The sequence below is a fragment of the Oncorhynchus clarkii genome, chromosome 17, assembly GCF_045791955.1.
Source record: "Oncorhynchus clarkii lewisi isolate Uvic-CL-2024 chromosome 17, UVic_Ocla_1.0, whole genome shotgun sequence".
NCBI classification, from domain to species: domain Eukaryota; kingdom Metazoa; phylum Chordata; class Actinopteri; order Salmoniformes; family Salmonidae; genus Oncorhynchus; species Oncorhynchus clarkii.
In genome coordinates, this window is record NC_092163.1 from 11,726,323 (window position 1) to 11,740,332 (window position 14,010).

The window sequence follows — 14,010 nt, forward strand, 5'->3', positions numbered from 1 at the left end:
GTGTGGGGGCTGTGCTTTGGCAAAGTGGGTGGGGTTATATCCTTCCTGTTTGGCCCTGTCCGGGTGTGTCCTCGGATGGGGCCACAGTGTCTCCTGACCCCTCCTGTCTCAGCCTCCAGTATTTGTACTGCAGTAGTTTATGTGTCGGGGGGCTAGGGTCAGTTTGTTATATCTGGAGTACTTCTCCTGTCCTATTCGGTGTCCTGTGTGAATCTAAGTGTGCGTTCTCTAATTCTCTCCTTCTCTCTTTCTCTCTCGGAGGACCTGAGCCCTAGGACCATGCCCCAGGACTACCTGACATGATGACTCCTTGCTGTCCCCAGTCCACCTGGCCGTGCTGCTGCTCCAGTTTCAACTGTTCTGCCTTATTATTATTATTCGACCATGCTGGTCATTTATGAACATTTGAACATCTTGGCCATGTTCTGTTATAATCTCCACCCGGCACAGCCAGAAGAGGACTGGCCACCCCACATAGCCTGGTTCCTCTCTAGGTTTCTTCCTAGGTTTTGGCCTTTCTAGGGAGTTTTTCCTAGCCACCATGCTTCTACACCTGCATTGCTTGCTGTTTGGGGTTTTAGGCTGGGTTTCTGTACAGCACTTTGAGATATCAGCTGATGTACGAAGGGCTATATAAATACATTTGATTTGATTTGATTTAGAACACACTATCTACCTAGAGAGTTTCTGTATTTTTTGTAGCTGTCTACATACCACCACAGACTGAGGCTGGCACTAAGACCGCATTAAATGAACTGTATTCTGCCATAAGCAAACAGGAAACCGCTCACCGGGAGACGGTGCTCCTAGTAGCCTGGGACTTGAATGTATGGAAACTTAAATACATCTTACCAAATTTTATCAGCATGTTAAATGTGCAACCAGAGGGGAAAAAAACTCTGGACCACCTTTACTCCACACACAGAGACGCATACAAAGCTCTCCCTCACCCTCCATTTGGCAAATCTGACCATAATTCTATCCTCCTGATTCCTGCTTACAAGCAATAATTTAAGCAGGAAACACCAGTGACTTGATCAATAAAAAAAGTGGTCAGATGAAGCAGCTGCTAAGCTACAGGACTGTTTTGCTAGCACAGACTGGAATATATTCTGGGATTCCTCCGATGACATTGAGGAGTACACCACATCAGTCATTTGCTTCATCAATAAGTGCATCAATGACATCATCCCCACAGTGACTGTACATACATACCCCAACCAGTAGCCATGGATTACAGACAACATTTGCACTGAGCTAAAGGCTAGAGGTGCCGCTTTCAAGGAGCGGGACCCTAACCCGGAAGCTTATAAGAAATCCCGCTATGCCCTCTGACGAACCATCAAACAGGCAAAGCGTCAGTACAGGACTAAGATTGATCGTACTACACCGGCTCTGACACTCGTTGGATGTGGCAGGGCTTGCGACCCTTTACAGACTACAAAGGGAAGCACAGCAGAGAGCTGCCCAGTGACACGAGCCTACCAGACGAGCTAAACTACTTCTATGCTCGCGTCGAGGCAAATAACACTGAAACATGCATGAGAGCAAAAGCTGATCAGGAAGACTGTGTGATCATGCTCTCCGCAGCCAATGTGAGTAAGACCTTTAAAATGGTCAACATTCACAAGACCGCAGGGCTTGACGGATTACCAGGATGTGTTCTGCGAGCAGGTGCTGACCAACTGACAAGTGTCTTCACTGACATTTTCAAACTCTCCCCGTCCGAGTCTGTAATACCAACATGTTTTAAGCAGACCACCATAGTGTTCTTGAGCACAGGCACTAAGGTAACCTGCCTAAATGACTACCGACCCGTAGCACTCACGTCTGTAGCTATGAAGTGCTTTGAAAGGCACCATTATCCCAGAAACCCTAGACCCACTCCAATTTGCATACCGCACTAACAGATCCACATATGATGCAATTTTATTGCACTCCACACAGCTATTCTTTGCTATTCTTTGACTAGAGCTCAGCATTCAACATCATAGTGCCCTCAAAGCTCATCAATAAGCTAAGGACCCTGGGCCTAAACACCTCCCTCTGCAACTGGATCCTGGACTTCCTGACAGCCACCCCCAGGTGGTAAGGGTAGGAAATAACACATCCGCCACACTGATCCTCAACACAGGGGCCTCTCAGGGGTGCGTGCTCAGTCCCCTCCTGTACTCCCTGTTCACTCACGGCCAGGCACGACTCCAACACCATCATTCAGTTTGTCGACGACACAACAGTGGTAGGCCTGACCACCGACAACAACGAGACAGCCTATAGGGAGGAGGTCAGAGACCTGGCCGTGAGGTGCAAGGACAACAACCATTCCCTCAACGTGATCAAGACAAAGGAGTTGATGGTGGACTACAGGAAAGAGAGGACCGAGCATTCCCCCATTCTCATCGACGGGGCTGTAGTGGAGCAGGTAGAGAGCTTCAAGTTCCTTGGTGTCCACATCACCAACAACACATCACCAACATGGTCCAAGCACACCAAGACAGTTGTGAAGCGGGCACGACAAAACCTTTTCCCCTCAGGAGACTGAATAGATTTGGCATGGGTCTTCATATTCTCTAAAGGTTCTACAGCTGCACCATCGAGAGTATCCTGGCTGGTTGCATCTCTGCCCGGTATGGTAACTGCTCAGCCTCCGACCGCAAGGCACTACAGAGGGTAGCGCGAACGGCCTACTACATCACTGGTGCCAAGCTTCCTGCCATGCCAGGACCTCTGTCCTAGGCCGTGTCAGAGGAAGGCCCTAAAAATTGTCAAAGACTCCAGACACCCTAGTCATAGACTGTTTTCTCTGCTACCGCACGGCAAGCGGTACCGGAGAACCAAGTCTAGGTCCAAGAGGCTTCTAAACAGCTTCTACCCCCAAGCCATAAGACTCCTGAGCATCTAGTTAAACGGCTAATCAGACTATTTACATGAGCACAGCAGTCTGGATTGTAGCTCATATCCCACATAAGGTCTTACTCGGGATGAGCTCTTTACATGCACTTTTAATATCCCGCTCATGAGTATCCCTTTATCCATGAATAAACAGAATATTCCTCATTTAAGTGTATGGGTTAAATGGAATAGTAACTGAAATATGGACACTGACGGCAGGACTATAACCTCACATGTAATAAACTCAGCAAAAGAAACGTCCCTTTTTCAGGAACCTGTCTTTCAAAGATAATTTGTAAAAATCCAAATAACTTCACAGATCTTCATTGTAAAGGGATTAAACACATGCTTGTTCAATGAACCATAAACAATTAATGAACATGCACCTGTTGAACGGTCGTTAAGACACTAACAGCTTACAGACGGTAGGCAAATAAGGTCACAGTTATGAAAACTTAGGACACTAAGAGAGGCCTTTCTACTGACTATGAAAAACACCATGCCCAGGGTCCCTGGTCATCTGGGTGAACGTGCCTTAGGGCATGCTGCAAGGAGGCATGAGGACTGCAGATGGGGCCAGGGTGATAAATTGCCAACTCCCTACTGTGAGACGCCTAAGACCGCACTACAGGGAGACAGGACAGACAGCAGATCGTCCTTGCAATGACAGACCACGTGTAACAACACCTGCACAGGATCGGCACATCTGAAGATCACACCTGCGGGATAGGTACAGGATGGCAACAACTGCAGAGTTACACAGCTACTTGCCGCAGCTACTTGCCCAAGCCTCCCCAGCTTTTCCTTCACCCAAATCCAGATAGCAGATGTTCTGAAAGAGCTGCAAAACCTGGACCCGTACAAATCAGCTGGCCTAGACAATCTGGACCCTCTAAAATTATCTGCCGCGCTTGTTGCAACCCCTATTACCAGTCTGTTCAACCTCTCTTTCGTATCGTCCGAGATCCCTAAAGATTACCTACCTTCTCCGCTGTGCAATCCGGTTTCCGAGCTGGTCACAGGTGCACCTCAGCCACGCTCAATGTACTAAACGATATCATTACCGCCATCGATAAAAGACAGTACTGTGCAGCCGTCTTCATCGACCTGGCCAAGGCTTTCGACTGTCAATCACTGTATCCTTATCGGCAGACTCAACAGCCCTGGTTTCTCAAATGACTGCCTCACCTGGTTCACCAACTACTTCTCAGACAGAGTTCAGTGTGTCAAATCGGAGGGCCTGTTGTCCGGACCTCTGGCAGTCTCTATGGGAGTACCACAGGGTTCAATTCTCGGGCCGACTCTTTTCTCTGTATATATCAACGATGTCGCTCTTGCTGCGGGTGATTCCCTGATCCACCTCTACGCAGACAACACCATTCTGTATACATCTCACCCTTCTTTGGAAACGGTGTTAACTAACCTCCAAACGAGCTTCAATGCCATACAACACTCCTTCCGTGGCCTCCAACTGCTCTTAAACGCTAGTAAAACCAAATGAATGCTTTTAAACCGATCGTTGCCCGCACCCGCCCGACTAGCATCACTACTCTGGACGGTTCTGACTTAGATTATGTGGACAACTACAAATACCTAGGTGTCTGGCTAGGCTGTAAACTCTCCTTCCAGAACTCTCCTCCCAGAATTTTGGATCTCCAATCCAAAATTAAATCTAGAATCGGCTTCCCATTTCGCAACAAAGCCTCCTTCACTCACTCTGCCAAACATACCCTCGTAAAACTGACTATCCTACCGATCCTCGACTTTGGCGATGTCATTTACAAAATAGCTTCCAATACTCTACTCAGCAAACTGGATGCAGTCTATCACAGTGCCATCCGTTTTGTCACTAAAGCCCCTTATACCACCCACCACTGCGACCTGTATGCTCCAGTCTGCTGGCCCCCGCTACACATTCGTCGCCAGACCCTCTCGCTCCAGGCCATCTAGAAGTCTATGCTCCGCCTTATCTCAGCTCAATGGTCACGATAACAACACCCACCTGTAGCACACGTTCCAGCAGGTATATCTCACTGATCATCCCCAAAGCCAACACCTCATTTGGCCACCTTTCCTTCCAGTTCTCTGCTGCCAATGACTGGAATGAATTGCAAAAATCACTGAAGATGGAGACTTATATTTCCCTCACTAACTTTAAACATCAGCTATCTGAGCAGCTAACCGATCGCTGCAGGTGTACATAGCCCATATGTAAATAGCCCACCCAATCTACCTACCGCATCCCCATATTGTTTTTATTTTATTTTCTGCTCTTTTGCACACCAGTATTTCTACTTTCACATCATCATCTGCTCATCTATCACCCCAGTGTTAATTTTCTGAACTGTAATTACTTCGCTACTATGGCTTATTTATTGCCTTACCTCTCCACGCTATTTGCACACACTGTAAATAAAATGTTTTTTTTCTATTGTGTTATTGACTGTACGCTTGTTTGTTCCATGTGTAACTCTGTGTTGTTTGTGTCGCACTGCTTTGCTTTATCTTGGCCAGGTCGCAGTTGTAAATGAGAACTTGTTCTCAACTAGCTTACCTGGTTAAATAAAAGGTGAAATACAATTTTTTTAAATAAACACCAGGAACGCACAATCCCTCCATCAGTGATCAGACTGTCCGCAATAGGCTGAGAGAGGCTGGACTGAGGGCTTGTAGGCCTGTTGTAAGGCAGACATCACCAGCAACAACGTTGCCTATGGGCACAATCCCAGGGTCGCTGGACCAGACAGGACTGGCAAAAAGTGCTCTTCACTGACGAGTCACGGTTGTGTCTCACCATGGGTGATGGTCGGATTCGCATTTATCGTTGAAGGAATGAGGGTTACACCGAGGCCTGTACTCTGGAGCGGGATCGATTTGGAGGTGGAGCGTCCGTCATGGTCTGGGGCGGTGTGTCACAGCATCGTCGGACTGAGCTTGTCACTGCAGGCAATCTCAACGCTGTGTGTTACAGGGAAGACATCCTCTTCCCTTATGTGGTAACCTTCCTGCAGGTGCATCCTGACATGACCCTCCAGCATGACAATGCCACCAGTCATACTGCTCGTTCTGTGCGTGATTTCCTGCAAGACAGGAATGTCAGCGTTCTGTCATGGCAGGCGAAGAGCCCAGATCTCAATCCCATTGAGCACGTCTGGGACCTGTTGGATGGGAGGGTGAGAACTAGGGTAAATCCCCCGAGAAATGTCCGGGAACTGGCAGGTGCCTTGGTGGAAGAGTGGGGTAACATCTCACAGCAAGAACTTGCAAATCTGGTGCAGTCCATGAGATGCACGGCAGTACTTAATGCAGTAGGTGGCCACACCAGATACTGTTACTTTTGATTTTGACTCCCCCTTTGTTCAGGGACACAATTCTATTTCTGTTATTTATGTCTGTGGAACTTGTTCAGGTTGTGTCTCAGTTGTAGAATCTATTGTTCATACCATCATTTACACATTAAGTTTAAGGCACGGGATCCGGTTGCGCCACCTAAGGTATTTGGGCCAATCGTGATGCTTGATGAAGCATTGTGGCCAGTTGCTTCAAAGGTATTTTGGCCAGTAGCCACACCTGCCGAGGTATTTTGGGTGGCCGCTTGCACGGCACTGTGGCCAGTTGCTTCCGCTGCCGAGGCACTGTGGCCAGCTGCTTCACCTAAGGCATTTGGGTCAGTCGTGGCGCTTGATGAAGCATTGTGGGTGGCTGCTTCTGAGGCACGGGATCCGGTTGCTCCACCTAAGGTATTTGGGCCAGTCGTGATGTTTACAGAGGCATTGTGGGTGGCTGCTTCTGAGGCACGGGATCCGGTTGCTCCACCTAAGGTATTTGGGCCAGTCGTGATGCTTGCAGAGTCATTATGGGTGGCCGCTTGCGCGGCACTGTGGACAGTTGCTTCCGCTGCCGAGGCACTGTGGCCAGTCGTGGCGCTTGATGAAGCATTGTGGCCAGTTGCTTCAGCTAATGTATTTGGGCCAGTCGTGACTCTTGCAGAAGCATTGTGGGTGGCTGCTTCTGAGGCACGGGATCCGGTTGCTCCACCTAAGGTATTTGGGCCAGTCGTGACGCTTGCAGAGGCATTATGGGTGGCTGCTTCACCTGCCGAGGCACAGGAGTTTCACCTGCCGAGGAACGGGAGCTGGTAGGTTCACCTGCCGAGGAACGGGAGCTGGTAGGTTCACCTGCCGAGGAACGGGAGCCGGTAGCTTCACCTGCATTGTGGCCAGTTCCTTTTAATTGATTTTGGGGAATATATCTATAATTACCTACGAAAGAAAATAAAGTTTAAAATCGTAAAATGCCAGCATTTGAAGTTCTGCTATTTATACAGTGTTACTTTTACTGAATTAAATGTGCAGAACAAAACACACCTTTAGGTGGAGGATAACAGGTTATCCCTCCAATTAGCAGGCAACAAATCCAAGAAATTCTAAATAAAAATAAAAACATCCTAGTCAGTTAAATACCTTTAAAACATGGAAGACAAGGGAATCAAACTAGAGCCATACAACTTACCTCAAAGACATTTCAAAACTCACAGCCATTTGTCTCATCAAATCCTCAGTATTCAGAACTAATGGTAGCCAGAAGCCTTACCGGGAGATCCCTGATATTGTATCTGATTGTCTTTTTTGCTGCGCCTTACAAAGGAATCCTAGCCCCTTCTAATCTGGCTGGTTAATTAGGTACATCTGCAAGCCACTGAACATAATTTCCATTGGTCCAATTTCCCAATTGAGATGAGTTGCGCTTGATTTCATTCAGCTGGTGTACTGGAGGGTTTGCGCATTCATGGACAAATCCAATGGTTTTAAAGAGTGAACTCTATCTACCCAGTGCACTGGGTGAGCTTAATCAAGTGCACCTTCATTTTATGCTAACTAAGATCCTGCCAGGGGCTTTTGCAGGTGCAACCTCAGTCGTCCGGTAGAAGTGTGTTGTGCAAAAGTATATTTTAGATTTTTCAAAGTAGCCTCACTTCGCCTTGATGACAGCTTTGCACACTCTTGGCATTCTCTCAACCAGCTTCATCTGGAATGCTTTTCCAACAGTCTTGAACCAGTTCCCACATGTGCTGAGCACTTGTTGGCTGCTTTTCCTTCACTCTATGGTCCAACTCATGCCAAAGCATCTCAATTGTGTTGAGGTCGGGTGATTGTGGAGGCCAGGTCATCTGATGCAGCCCTCCATCACTCTCCTTCTTGGCCAAATAGACCTTACACAGCCTGGAGATGTGTTGGGTCATTTGTACTATTGAAAAACAAGCGATAGTCCCACTAAGCGCAAACCAGATGGAATGTTGTGGTAGCCACTGTACCTTGAATTCTAAATAAGTCACAGACTGCGTCACCAGCAAAGCACCCCCACACCATCACACCTCATCCTCCATGCTTCATGGTGGGAACCAGACATGCGGAGATCATCCGTTCACCTATTCTGCGTCTCACAAAGAATGCATATACAATTTCATCCCGTATCATGAGTCTTTGGCCAAACAGGCAGTCGACTACAGCAGGCAAATGTGCTAATTTGTGTCAATGTTTGTGAATGAGTTCCATGTGACACATTATGCTAGCTAAGCTTCCCTGCTAGTGCCTTGCCGGCTTCATCATTGGAACTTAAATGGATTCATTTAAGGTCTGAGTTCTCATACTATGTAGTTAGATGATTTCACCAACAATACTTGGTTTAGAAAAATTGACTTGTTCTTATTTCTTTTATTTCGCCTTTATTTAATTAACCAGTTAGGCCAGTTGAGAACAAGTTCTCATTAACAACTGTGACCTGGCCAAGATAAAGCAAAGCAGTGCGACAAAAACAACCACACAGATACACATGGGATAAACAAACGTACAGTCAATAACACAATAGAAAAATATGTATACAATGTGTGCAAATGAAGTAAGGAGGTACGGCAATAAATAGGCCAATAGTGGCAAAGTAATGACAATTTAGCAATTTACACTGGAGTGATATGCAGTGGAGCAAAAAAGTATTTAGTCAGCCACCAATTGTGCAAGTTCTCCCACTTAAAAAGATGAGAGAGGCCTGTAATTTTCATCATAGGTACACTTCAACTATGACAGACAAAATGAGAAAACAAAATCCAGAAAATCACATTGTAGGATGTTAATTCATGTTAATTAAGTTCCTGCCAGGGGCTTTTGCAGGTGCAACCTCAGTTGTCCGGTAGAAGTGCGTTGTGCAAAAATATATTTTAGATTTTTCAAAGTAGCCTCACTTGCCTTGATGACAGCTTTGCACCCTCTTGGCATTCTCTCAACCAGCTTTACCTGGAATGCTTTTCAAACAGTCTTGAAGGAGTTACCACATTTGCTGAGCACTTGTTGGCTGTTTTTCCTTCACTCCGTGGTCCAACTCATGCCAAACCATCTCAATTGGGTTGAGGTCGGGTGATTGTGTAGACCAGGTCTTCTGATGCAGCACTCCATCACTCGCCGTCTTGGTCAAATAGACCTTACACAGTCTGGAGGTGTGTTGGGTCATTTTCCTATTGAAAAACAAACGATAGTCCCGCTAAGCACAAACCAGATTGGATGGGGTATCGCTGCTGAATGTTGTGGCTGCCATTCTGGTAAAATGTGTCTTGAGTTCTAAATATATCACAGACAGTGTCACCAGCAAAGCACCATCACACCTCGTCCTCCATGCTTCAAGGTGGGAACCAGACATGTGGAGATCATCCGTTCACCTACTCTGTGTCTCATAAAGACACGGCGGTTGGACCCAAAAATCTCAAATTTGGACGCATTAGACCAATGGACAGATTTCCACCGGTCTAATGTCCATTGCTCGTGTTTCTTGGCCCAAGCAAGGCTCTTCTTATTGGTGTCCTTTGATGGTGGTTTCTTTGCAGCAATTCGACCATGAAGGTCAGATTCACGCAGTCTCCTCTGAACACTTGATGTTGAGATGTGTCTGTTACTTGACCTCTGTGAAGCATTTATTTGGGCTGCAATTTTTGAGTCTGGTCATTCTCATGAACTTATCCTCTTCCGCAGAGGTAACTCTAGCTCTTCCTTTCCTGTGGTGGTATAGCCATACTCAAATTTTCCCTACACCCATCATGAGGTTGCTATAACCTAGCCTATGAATAAAAGTTTAGGTCGAGAGACAAATTTGAAGGGGACCGACAGTGGCATATGGACAGAGAGTGATTTTCAATGCCACCTTGCACACTCTTGCCTGCATCTAGCTGATATAGGATGTAATCATTGGTCCAACTGTTAAAAATTAGAGTTTCTATTGGACAAATTCAGGTATGTTTATCCTTGTTTTGTTCCATTTGCGTCCGTTTAATTAAGAAATGTTTTTAACAGAATCTGCGAAATGAATACACTCCTGATCATGCGTAAGCACAGTTCACTTTCATAGAAGCCATGCCTACATTGTTGTCACCATACTAGCTAAAGTAATTTCATAGTCAGCATAGCTAATATAACTAACATGTTAGTAATCCTTCTCCAATCATGCAGTAACATTACAGTGTACAGTCCGTAAGCAGTTACACCGGCGTGCCCTGGTGGGAATAAATTTGTAAAACCAAAAGCTTACCTTGACTTGGAAGAGTTCCAGTGTTGTGTTGGATAGTCATAGCCAGCTAGCTAATATAGCATCCCTCTGTTTGAGCAGGGTGTTTCAGTAGGCTAAACTAGCTAGCTGCATTTGCTTGCTAAGTAACTGCAAGTGAACAAAAAAATAATCTCTCTCTCTTTTTCTCTCTTGCTTCTCCTTAATTTTGGAAGAAATTATTTTGTTCAAAACTGTTCAACTATTTCTCTCTCTTTGATTCAACTACTCACCACATTTTATATACTGCAGTGCTAGCTAACTGTAGTTTATTCTTTCAGTACTAGATTAATTATTTGATCCTTTGATTGGGTGGACAAAATGTCAGTTCATGCAACGAAAGCTCTGATAGGTTGGAGGATGTCCTCCGGAAGTTGTCATAATTACTGTGTAAGACTATGGAAGGGGAAGAGAACCATGAGCCTCCTAGGTTTTGAATTGAAGTCAATGTACCCAAAGGAGGATGGAAGCTAGCTGTCCTCCGGCTACGTCATGGTGCTACCCTACAGAGGGCTGTTGAGGCTACCGTAGACCTTCTTTGCAAAATAGTGTGTTTTAATAAATTATTTGGTAACATGATTATATTCTTGGTATAGTTTTATCTAAAAAAACTTTTTAAATGTTTGGAAAATATTATTTGTGTAAAATTCACTGAGGAGGATGGTCCTCCCCTTCCTCCTCTGAGGAGCATCCACTGTTTTGATACCAATTGGTATTGAACGTCGTCACCCTTTCATTCTTCTTCATGAAACTGATCTCAGGCAGACTTTAACCCTCGGTTTTAATTCACACCTTTTTCTGTTTATCCCACAGAATGATAGGGTTTCTTCAACAAAAAGTCTACAACATTTTCGGTAGCTTTGGCCATTCTGCCATTCTGGCAGCGAAAACTGCACACTCGCGCTGGTAGCTAGCTACTGCTTAGCAAGGACATTTGAAATAAATTGCACTAACTGGACACAAGAATAAAGTTCTAAAACAAAGAAAACTATTTATAATCTACCTACTCCGTCTCCTGTAATTTGAAGAAACTAATTTGAATTTAATAATGTAATAATTTTTCAAAAGATGCTCACCTATACCTTTTCACTCCTAATCTCTATCCAATAAGGTCACCAACTCACCAAACTTCACAACCCCAATACAACACAGGTTCATTCGCTGATCCTAATCCTATGATTGGATGGACAACATGTCAATTCATACAGCAAAAGCTTTGATTGGTTGGAGGTCGTCCTCTGGAAGTTGTGTTAATTAACATGTAGGTCTATGGTAGGAGGTGAGGCCGACGAGCCTCCTAGGTTTGGTATTGAAGTCAATGTAGCCAGATGAAAATGAAAGCTAGCTGCCCTCCAGCTAAACCATGGTGCTACCCCAAAGAGTGCTGTCAAAGTAACCTTAGACCTTCATTGCAAAACAGTGTTTTAATAAATTATTTGGTGACATGTGAATATACTTAGTATAGTTTTATCTAAAAACTGTTTTATGTTTTATGTTTCACTATTTTTATTTTTATAAAATTTCAATGAGGAGGATGGTCCTCCCCTTCCTCCACTGTGGAGCGTGCACTGGCACATAGAGACCTTTTTTTTAATGGTGGAGATATACTATTATACTGATGTACTGACTATTGAACCTCACCCGTACACACAGCCTTTCAGGATGAGACTTGAGAGCTGTTGATGGCTGGAATAGTTTGTAGTGTCAGATAGTTGCTAGTTATCTCTCGCTCTCTCTCTTTCCACTCAAGTCTTGTCCTCAGAAGTCTGCCCTTGTCTCCAGATGTGGTAGTCCAAGGTTAAGACTCGTTTGTATTCTGTTTTACACCTCAGACCCCTAGATTTCCCCTTACAGACACAGTCTAAAACCTACACCTCAACCAGCTTACCCTCTTTTTAGCAAACAATTCACACAGGTTCTGTAAAGGAGTGTACTTCACTGTTGCTAGTCATACAACTGGCCTCAACTCTGTAAGGTCAGAAACTCAAATTTCCTTGTGTTTTAATGACCGGCTATAGAGTGAAGTTGCACTCAGAGAACGGCAGGGAATATTGTACAGGGTCAATGTGCAAGGATGCTTCAAATAATTAGGCCTACTCATCTCTACCCTTAGGTGTGTAATAATAGCAATGTAGTTATTAAAATGTCCAACAGTGTATTTCAAAACCCTTCTTATAACAGTTATGGCTCAGACTGAACACTCTTTAAGGTTATATACATTAGGCCTTTGTATTAAGGAGTGTATGGTTTTAACAAGTAGGACTATGGAAGCATCTCACACTTCAAATACATAATTGCAATATTATAGTTACTATATAGCACACTGTCACATTGTCCCCTAGGGGAGGGTGGCGCTAACAAAACAAAATGCAAAATAAAAGAGGCTGAGTTTTATGTCTTTGGAATGAGCTAAGGGCCCCATTATATCTGTCTGTAATGAGCTAAGGGCTCCTTATCTCTGTCTGGAAGGAGCTATGGGCCACTTGTCTCTGTCTGGAAGGAGCTATGGGCCACTTGTCTCTGCCTGGAATGAGCTAAGTTCCCCTTGTCTCTGTCTGTAACCGTGTCACTTTCGGCACTGGGAGAACAGTAAAACATTTTGTCCAGATTACTATGTGGCTTGCACTGTATGTGATTTTCAGGACGAAAATGCACACTAAAACAGACCTGATCCTGCAGAAAAACCTAGACTCTTAACATCTTTGTTTATTCGACCGGGGATTTTTTGGCAAATGTTTTCTCAAACTTTGTCCTCCTGCATTGAAACGCGTTCACAAAATAGGATGCTGGACCAGACATTGAAATTACACCCCACACTATCCAAGACAAACCCTTAAAGGGGGCAATCAGCAGTTGAAACCATAACCAAACAGTTGATACAAAACAAGGCGAGTGATTGGACTGGAGAAATATAACCAGTCTCAAATTCATAGACAGAGCAAATTCAAGGACTGACCATCCAGGATTTCAAAGCTATAGTTTTAACCATGTTTTGAGGCTATACAGTGCTAGGTTCTGTTATGGGGTTTGACAGTTGAAATAAGCTCATGAGGCATTTATAAGTTATATTCTTCAAGAATCAATGGGTACATATCACATCATTTATGTCAAAAAATGGATGTAGCAACTACCGATTGCCCCTTTAACACCAAGAACAGACCAGCAAGAGATTGACATAAAGATCAGTCTGCTACAGCAGGAGGCAATGGTATTTCTCATTGTAACACACAACCAGGCCCCTGGTGTCAGCGCCGAGATATATAAATATATACATCAAGACATATTGGATCATCTACCATATTTACCTTTCAATGTGGCTTTACTCCCTGTCCGCAGTCTGGAAATTGAAATGTGAAATCAGTCGATATCAGATGCAACCTTGTCTCTCTATATATCGACCAACCACAGTCTATATTAGGCCCCCACCAAAACAAATCTATCCAATCCATATGCATATGCATATCACACACACATCATTGTGCATTTAACATATGGGCAACCCAGGCAAGCTGTTTATACCTGTGCATATGC